This window comes from Peromyscus californicus, unplaced genomic scaffold (genome assembly GCF_007827085.1).
Source record: "Peromyscus californicus insignis strain IS unplaced genomic scaffold, ASM782708v3 Scaffold_7__1_contigs__length_154581171, whole genome shotgun sequence".
Lineage (NCBI taxonomy): Eukaryota > Metazoa > Chordata > Mammalia > Rodentia > Cricetidae > Peromyscus > Peromyscus californicus.
Window position 1 is genome coordinate 54,674,808 of NW_026294595.1, and position 10,041 is coordinate 54,684,848.

Sequence of the window (10,041 nt, forward strand, 5' to 3'; positions counted from 1 at the left end):
AATACTTCACTTTGAAGAGATGTTAAAACTAATTCATAACAAAAGAAGTGACCAACAGACGGACAAAGATCAAATAATTTGTTTATAAAATTAGCACAGTAACACCACTCTTCTCAGATACCCCTAGCCAATATTCAAACTACTACTTCCATGAAGGGAAACTCGGCAATTATCTCCAGAGATTAGAACTGCAAGTGCCAAGAATCTCCTAGTGGCTAATCTCAGTTGTCTACTTGACTATATCTAGAATCAACTGCACCACAAGCCACCTCCACAATGCTGTAAGGGACCCAACCTAACTCCAGGCAGCACATCCTGGAGAAGGATCCGGAAGGACACTGCTCTTTGCCTGCTTGCTCTCATCTCACTCTTGGTGACAAGTTCATCTGTCCTGTTGCTGTGGCATTGCTTTCACGCTATTAGAACCAACTTCTTTGGGATTCCAACACAGACTGAGGACCAGCAGCTCTCTAGGAAGCCTCCAGGCTCAAGTGCTAGAATGGACTGCTCAGCCATCCATGTCATGTACTGAATGACTATGAGACAGCCACTGCTGGGCTGCCCAGACCGCATCCTGTCAAGCAATCTAACAAATCCCCTTGGAATCCATATCTTCACTCTATCAGCGCTCCTCCTCTAAAGTGACTAGTAGAGACCTAAGTTCCAGTTTCTAGAACTACTCTGACATACACCTTCCCTCTCCATTATCTGTGAAATAACAAAACAGGAATGATAACAGTATCATTCTAACAACCAAAACAGTAAAAGTTTAATAATAATAAGCATGCATCTAGCATCAGAATCACACCAGATGCTTCCCTAGGCATCTCACACATTTTCTCATTTAATCCTCCCACAACTCTTTTTCCAGGGAAAAGAAACCCAAGATGACATTGTGGGGCAGAGCTAGGGTTTGGACAGAGGTGATCAAGCTCCAGAACCCAGTCTTAACCACTATAACTTCCTCAATCACCGAGTGCCTGTTACATGGCAGGCTTACAGAAAACAAGCGGCAGGCTGGACTACAGAAATAGCAGGACATACCCACAGCACTGCTGTGGTCGTGAGGGAAATATCACACACACACACACACACACACACACACACACACACACACACACACACACATTCTGGGGTATTCTAATAGAATTATTTCACTGGTACTTCTCAAAACTCTTAGGGTCATCCAAAAACACAAGGCTGAGCTGAGAGAAAAGTAGTAATGCAATTACTACTTTATTAGTATTCTAAGGGGTCCTTGAACAGAAAGGCGACAATAAGTAGAAAAACAGATGATGTCCAGATAAACCCTGAAGTTGAGTCATTTAGTCACTGGTTACATGCCGATGATGTTTGGTTTTGACTAATCTGCTATTCTAAGATAAAGTCGGAGGAAACTGGAACTAGGTGAGGTGCATGAGAGGGATACCTTGTATAATACATCTAAAACTATTCCAGAACAAGAGGCTACGGATAGGCTCAGTGTCAGGGCACTCACCCACGTGAGGCTAGGCATACACTTGTCCTGCATGAGGTGCTGAGTTTGATCTCCAGCAGCAAACATAATAATATCAATCAATCAATTTCTCTCTGTCTCTCTCTCTTTCTCTTTCTTTCTCTCCCCCACCCCTCTCTAAGAAGATGCTAAGAGAGGACCCAGTGTAGCTCAAAGGCAGCCTGGGCAAATGGCAAGGTCTGTCTCAAAAAAACAAATAAATAATCCAAGTGCTGTGGCTCATACACTTAATCTTAGTCCTTGGGGGTGGAGGCAGGGGGATTAGGAGTTTAATGTCATCTTCAGCTACACAGAGTTCCAGACAAGCCTGGGCTACAGGAGACCTTGTTAGCAAAAGAAAGGAGAGAGGAGAGGAGAAGGGAAGGGAGGAGTGAGGAGGGAGAGGGGAGAAAGGGGGAGAGGGAGGGAGGAGGGAGTGCTAGAAGAGGGGAGAGGAGAGGAGAGGGAAGGGGGAGGAGAACAAGGCTCTTCATGTCCTGGCATGAGAGAAAAAGAAGTCAAGGTCAGAGAGTGTGCACACTGTCCTGGAAGAGAGTGTGGGCACAGGGACTGAGGTGTCCTTTATGTCAAAAGGATAAGAAAGCACATGGATATAAAACAGATACTTCTGGAAGGGCACATGAACCTAAGACCGGCCACTTCACAAAGGAAAGGATTCAAGGAAGGAGAACAAAAGTAAGTCTTCTACACATGCCTGCTTGCCTCTTATAAACTGAAATGTAGGCCGTATTACCTATTGAAATCACAATTAGCTTTTTATAATAAAAAGGACTTGCACTAAGACAAACTGTGAAAATAATGTAGGGAGTGGGAGAGATTAGAAATCCAAATTCAGAAATGAAAAGAAACCCTCCACTTTCCTCCGCTATCTGGTGAGTCTTTCCCACCAACATTGCGTCTCCTTAAATGTACATGGATCCTGGCTGGGTGGGGCTGCTTGCCAATCCAGCATGTTGTCCCCTGCTTCTTCAAACTGGCCTCTCTCCCTGAAAAATCTAAACTTAAAAGCCACCCACCTATGGTGTTTTTAGCATGCTGTGTATCTTATCTACACCAGGGACAGCAAGTACCAAGGCTCACGATGCCAGGGCTCCCACCCATGACCACAGCCCTGCTCAGTGACCACAGTAGTGTTCCCACCACATTGGCCCATGAAACAAAACCTATTCACCATATCTGGCCCTTGCTATACGAGTCTATCTGCCTTCCTGTCCTCCTCCATGGAGTTCGTGTGTATGTATTTATACCACATTCTGCTCAGAAAAGGACTAAGGACGTAAGACTATATAAACTATTAAAAATGTAAAGCAAAGAACCTAGGCTGGTGCTGAGACAAAGGCTAGAAGTTGTCCAGCATTAAGACCTACCGGGCCACCCGGGGTGGGTTTCAAATCCAGCTTTGGCTTTCAGAGCCAGTTTGGATACCCAGTCCACACAGAATAATTCTTGAAAGAGACTTATTACATAAAGCAAAGCAACATCTATAAAACAACCAAGACACACAACCACCTCTTCAAAGGGTGGCACTGTTCCTGTCAGTGTTCCTCAGGGGACTGCTGACACTTTACCAAAGCACTGGTTTTACAAAGAACAGACACAAGCTTGACAGCCCTGTCTTTATACTTAGCATCTTCATTCCTTGCCTCCCAATTAAATAATAAGCTCTATGAAGACAAGATTCACCTCTTCTAATGCCTACCCATAGTTCCAATGGGTTTTTCATTCTACAAGAAGAGGAAGAGGAAGACAACGATGACGACTACCACTACCACCACCACCACCACCACCACCACCACCACCACCACCACCACCACCACCACCATGAGGAGGAGGAGGATGACAATGAACTCTTCCCTCAATGTAAGTGAAAGTCTACATGACGCAATCTGAGCTCTCCCTGGCAAAAGTTCTCTCTAACCTAAACACTGCAGTTTCCACCCCCATTAAGCAGACGTTAGCTGCAGCCTCCACGGAGTTTCCCATGGAGGAGTCCTTTTGTGGGATTATTGGGCATCAATTTCATTTGTGATCTTCCAATACCATTTTTAGTTTTGCATATCCCTAACTCAAAGCTTGCCAAGATATCCAATCAATGAAACTGAAAGAGAAGCAAACGCTCTAGCAATCCCTATTAAAGGAAAAACAATATTACCATCTTTCAAGAATAGAATCAATAGCTCTTTACACAGCAGCTGACAAGATCAGGCTCCTTTCTAAATGACTCTGCAAGTGCAGGGAAGATGGGAAGTCTCAGGCAGACTGTCTCCACGTCTTTCCAAGGAGCTACACTTTCTGCAAATCCTCAGCTGTCAGGAATTGTCCTGTCCGGGTCTTAACACGAATACATGCACAGCCCACTGTCAGAGAACACTGTGTTTCCCTTTAGGATCTCTACCCCAGCCCCCCTACCTGGGCACAGCGGAAAATGGAATGAGTACTAAGTAATAAATTATGTAGGTAAAACCATCATGAGCAAAACAAAGTATTAAAAAAAAAAGACCGCTCCTAAGCACAGACATTAGGACACATTAACAATCCTCTATCCGTATTTTATTCGTGGAAATCATTAATAAATAAGTAGTCTCCTTCGACCCTGGATGGGCTTTTTGTACATCAGTATTTCAGTTTCCAGGACACTCCACACTTAACTCCCTCTTTCCCCGCCCCCAGAGGGCACAGCTGTAATGAATGACAAGACCTGGCTAGGAACTGACAGGTGAGGAAGAGACCAGCTCTCCTGCTCGTAAGGATTTGAGAAGGTAGGTGACATATCCAAGGTATCCATGGTTAGCAAATGTGATATGGACTACAACTCTGACTTAGGCCTACGGTTCATCTTACTCATCCAAGTGACCTGAATGTCTGTCACTAACTACTGGGGATAAAAAAGAAAGACAAAAGAAAGTATTCAAATGCCAACATGTCACTCACTTGTCTGAAATCAAGTAGCTAACAGGTAACAGATAATAGACAACACAAGGCTAACCCACAGTAGAGGCCTGTGCACTCTACCATTTCCCCTACTACCCTGCCTCAGAAGACTCAGAGTTGGGAAAGAACTGTCTGCCAAAAGTAAAGCCTAAATAGCCTAGGAGTTTTTATAACTCCTTCTAACTCTGGAAACCAGCCAAGTGCCATCACTCTATCCCCTTAAGTCTGAGACAGGGTTTCATGTATGCCAGGCTAGCCTCAAACTCCCTCTCCAGCTAAGGACAGAACTTCTGAACTTTATGCCTCTACCTCCAAGTGTTGGTATTACAGGCATGTGCTACCACTCCTGATTTATGTACTACTGGGGCTTGAACCAGGGGCATGAAGCATGTTAGGCAAGCACTCTAGCAACTAAACTATGCAGTCTTTTTAATTTGTATTACATGCAACTACTTGGCTTTCTCATAGATGACCTCATGTCTCATTTAAGATGGTCAGACCCTGTGAGTAGAAAGTACTGAACTGTATAAGACAGTGGGATTCTGGAGGAGAAAGAAGCCTGCCTATGATTCACAGCCAGGAAACAGGCATGTAGGACTTCATGTTAACCTCTGTGAGGACAGCCACGCTAACCCTACATATGCTAACTTAGTTAATTATCTACCTTCATTAACTCATAAAGTGTAACAGGAAGCAAATGCTGGAATCTGATAGTCCAAAACGAATGGGGGGAAATCAGAAAGGTCACCTCAGAGTGCTCCGTCCCACGCAGGTGGATATCAGGTGATAGCTAACACATACTGACAAGACAGGCATCTGTATCTATCCCAGAGCTCAGAAACAGGGAAGGCATCCCACTAATCTCTGAAGGCTCTGTTTAATCTGGACACCAAAACCAGGCAAGGATAAACTGAAAAGGGAGTACAATGCTTATTACTATGCTTATCATGTGTGACTACAGTGCAGAAGTCTTGATATGTTTATGTGAAAAGCAAAAATATACATGTACTATCATCCCATCTGTGAAATAAAAGCTGCCTGTGAATGCAAGGTTACATATATGTGTAGTGGGTCATGTGGACATGTGTTTACACACACACACAAGTACAAAGACAGAGGTACAGAAATGTGAGTGCCACTGTTAACAGACACTGCTTGAGACACATGTGACTGCAGGGTAAAGGGGTAAAGAGACAGGAAGAGAAGGGAGAGACATTCAGCTTCTAATCTATATTCCCATGATCCTTTTGGGTTTATAATTAGCATGCTCCATGTCTGATAAATAAAAATACAAATTAAAAGCAGAACCCAACTATTCTTTTCCTAGAGCTGCTCTAGTTAGTATAACCAACTCTAATTCTTTTCTTCATTCATTCAACAGACACCCAGGGTCCAACTACTACATATGTCTACTGAGTTAAGTTGGAAAACAAGCATGCTAGTCGCCATGTTCTTAAACAGACCAGATACTTCTGTAAGACACGAGAGAGTTCAGTCAACTTCTAATTTGTATCCACTCCAGATTTTCAAAATCTTATACTTCAAAAATATTATCATTTTTCCAATGACTAAATGTATTTATAATCATTTGACAAATATTAGTCCCTGATTATGTGTCAGGTACACTGCCAATGGATTTGCCACGAAGAATGAATAATATATGGTTCCTGCCTAGATTCTAAGGAGCTGGGCATCCCCACACATTAGAATTTTAAGGGGTGCAGAAAAGTTGGACTAAGAACTAAAACTTCAAAGCGAAACTGTACCCTCCAATACAAAACTGAATTCCAGTTTGACCCACAGAAACATCATTATTTTTTGTACAAAACTGTTCAATTACCTTAGCCCTGGAGGTACAAATTAATAGGAAAATAGAAGCCACACTGGCTGAGAGAGTGAACACAGGGCTCTAGGATCAGGCAGGCATGAAGAAGCAGATACTAGATACAACCACGACTCTGTTTCCCCACCTGAGATAAGGAAACCATACCTTCCCTCTATTAGGATGGGAGAAAACAATTTATTCTTAAAAGCATGACAAAATCTGGTAACACAGCAGCAGTATGCTCATACACTTGCTTCCTTTTATCTGGTTTAATTTTCCCCCCAACTTTGTCATTCATTAACCAAGCAAAGTGTAATTTCTGCATGCCTCACCAAGTAGAAGAATGCAGGAAGTGAAGTCAAAAGACACAAGTCCACATTCAGACCCCGTCTCTAACCGTAAAGTTTAAAAACAAGCAAAGCATAGAATCTTTCTGCACCTACCAGTAAACTACATAAAATCTACCTTCTAGCATGATTTGGAGATCCAATATGGAAATACCTGTGAAGACATAAGCTATAAACATTTCTCCAAAGAAAATACACAAACACCATAGAAACATAAAAAGGTAAAATGAAAATAAAAAACACATCACTTGGCAACTACTAGGATTGACAGGACTCATCAAAAAGACAATCTTTACCAGGGAAGATACAGAACAGGGGGACCCTCGGGTATGTGGGGGTACAGCTCAGCTGGTAAGGTTCCTCCATGTGCAAGACTCTGAGTGTCATCACCTAGACCACATCAAAAACAAATTAATAGAAGAAAATAGAACCTTCATACATTGATGATAAGAATGCCAATATATAGCAGCTCTGGGAACGGTCCTTCAAAATGCTATGGTCACCATGTGACCAGAAATTCCACACAGAAGTATAGTCCCAAGAGAAACAAAAATATGTTGATAAAATATTTGAAAATGACTATGCACTGAAGCATTATACAAAACAGTGAAAGTAACCCAAATGTGCAGCAGCTGAATTAATAAACTGTGGTATATCCACACAATGGAATATTATTCTCCCATAAAAATGGTACATACTATAATATGGATGAACACTGATGATGTTAAGTGAAAGGACTGAGGACCACACAGCGCATAATTCCACCTAAGGCATGTCCAGAAAAGGCAAATCCACAGAGACATGGAATAGTAGTGCTTGCCTAGAATTAGCTGTGATGTTTACACAATCTTGTGAATATACAAAAACTACAAAACTGTACACTGTAAGAGTGAATTTCATGGTGTGAATCCATCATCAGGGAAGCCAGGGCAGGAACTCAAGGCAGGAGCTGAAGCAGAGGCCATGGAGGAGTGCTGCTTACTGGCTTGCTTCCATGGCTTGCTCAGTTTGCTTTCTTATTATATAAGCCAAGACCACCAGCCCGGCAACAGCATCAGTCCAATCAAAAAAAGCCCCCACAGACTCACCTACAGTAGACCAATCTGATGGAAGTTAAGTCCTTAACTGAGATTCCCTCTTCCCAGGAAATTCTAGTTTCAGTCTAGTTGACAAAAGCTAAGGAGAACACTAAGTAAACGGCCTACTTTCCCCCAAGAGATGACTCCTGTTTGCCTGCAAGAGCTGAAGAAGCTTTTTGAAGTTAGATATTACACACAAATGGTGTTTTTAATAAAGTGAACTTATTCCAAAGACACTGTACAAAGCAGATTAATCTGCTATAATCTCATTCCTTAAAAAGAATAAACTTTAGAGACTGTGTTTGTTCTAAGGGAATCCTTATAGGATACATATACATACATCAAAATGTGATTTTTTTTTTTTCTGACTTTTCAGATACATCATCAGTAAGAATGCCTGTTTAAAAACACCTTTAGGCACCTGCCAATCACCTGAAACCCAGGCAGACCCAACTTTTCTGTCCTCATTATAACGTTCTGCATTCTGCTTTCAGATTGCTGGGTCCGTCATTGCATCCTATTCTCTTCCATGGACTATTCCAGTGCTCATCCACGGTGGTTAAAATGCGGGCAAACTCTTTAAATGCATAGAGTAGGGCCAGTTTTTAAGGTTCAATTTCATCTGGAATGTCTGAATACATATTCAGCAAAATGATTTCCTGGAATTCGGGATATAAAAACAATCCATAGAGAAGTGTAAATGCTCTGCAATTCCTTTGGAGTTTTTGTTGTCATAGGGTAAAAGCAGCCACCAAGTTCTGTCCACAAGAAGTATTATGCATAAAGGCTTCCTGGTGCTAGAACAAAGAAAGTATTTTATTGCCTAAAGCAAAAGGAAGATATTTTCCTTCTATTTAGTATTGTTATACTAAAATAGCATACCAATGAAACCAGCGAGGTGTGACAAGACCCAAGGTTTGTAAACAAAGATAAATTGTTCTTTATTGAGATTTCTTCCTGGATGGGGGTAAATCCATCCCACTAAGAAAATAAAATTGATCCGACCAAAGAAAACCACATGGATTTTCCAACATGAGGGTACCCTGAGTGTCAATTTTAATGTGAGGGCTTGTCATACTGCTAGCAGGCATGGTGGGTTATGCTGGATTACAGACAAAACCTGAAGACAGCTAGGACCTGTCAAACAGCAGCTGCCTAGTTATTCCCACAGCAGCACTCCCAACTTCTCTGGGTGAGGGCCATGTGTGAGAGGATGTCAAAGCTCAGAGAGCCACGGGGTTGTCAGTGTCTGCATGCCCCTGCCGCAGGCAGGGTGAATCCCACCATCCCCTCCAGAGCTAGGCAGACTGCGGCTCGCCTTCCTTCTAGCGGACACTGTCCCCGCACCCTGGCCAAGTACCTCGGGCCTCCCTTTGTGGCCATCTAGGGCTTGGAGGGCTGTGACCCGCCCGCAGGCCCCGAGGAAGCCGAGTCCTCCGGACGACCCCTGAGCTCGGGCCCTGCAGCCCGCGTCCCGCACCGGCGGCCACCAGCGCACACAAAGGAGCGGGCCAGGACGCAGAGACGCAGGGGCTTGCCCGGGATGCCCGCACGCGAGGAAGGAGGGGACCCCGTGAATCCAGGCTGACACTCAAACCTGTTGCTGGATTCGGGGCCCGGGGACCCCGCCAGGACGCGGGCGCAACGGGTGCGGGCCGAGGCCGAGGCGGCGGGAGCGGGGAGGGCCCGCGGGGCTCGCACCTCGGGCGCTTTGTCTGCGGCGGGCGCGGAGCAGCCGGCGGCGTAGAATGGGGGGGGGGGGGACCGCGCCCGCCCTCCCGCCCGCGCCCCGCGCGTCCCAGCCCCGCGTGGCCTGCGCCCCCCGCCCCGCGCGGCCGCACTCACCTGGCTGGCGCGGGCCGGGCTGGCGGGCGCTGGGGACGACGCGGGGACGCCGGCGCGGCGGGCGGAGAGCTGGGCGAGGCGGGGAGGGAGGCGGGCCGGGGGCGGAGCGGCCCGGGCGGCGGGCCCGCGGCAAATCGCTGCCCGGCCCTCCGTGCGTCAGGCTGGGGGGCGGCGGCGCGGGTGGCCCGGCCACCTCCCGGCACCCGCGGCCCGGCCCCGTCCGCGCGACCTCGCGTGCGCCGGTGGCCGAGGCGCGGAGACCCCGCCCGGCACGGAAGGGGGCGGGGCGCCCGGGATTGACGTCCGGTGGTCCCCACCGGGAGGAGCCCGAGCGCGTGGGTGGTGGAAGCGGCCCCCGGGACGGGGGTCAGGAAGTATGGCTGGAGCTGGAGTGACCCTGACACCTTGTTTGTTTCCTCCTGCTTCATCCACCTCCCCACTCCCGGGGTCTCCGAGGTCCCCCTTGGTCTAAGGTGACCCCTTTGTGCTGGGATGCCT

General features: G+C 46.0%; 1 protein-coding gene across 3 annotated transcripts in view; it reads right to left on the reverse strand.

The window, feature by feature from the left end:
- Sestd1 (SEC14 and spectrin domain containing 1) overlaps nucleotides 1-9,644 on the reverse strand; it is a 99,027-nt gene extending 89,383 nt beyond the window's left edge. Inside the window, exon 1 of one of the 3 annotated variants that reach the window (XM_052723010.1) lies at nucleotides 9,544-9,644. The gene's annotated coding sequence lies outside the window, so the exon portion shown is untranslated. Of the gene's footprint in view, nucleotides 1-6,915; nucleotides 7,705-8,130; nucleotides 9,248-9,543 lie in introns of those variants that run through there. The other 2 variants (XM_052723012.1, XM_052723011.1) reach the window with 2 other exon arrangements.
- Between the last annotated feature and the right edge of the window lie 397 nt (nucleotides 9,645-10,041).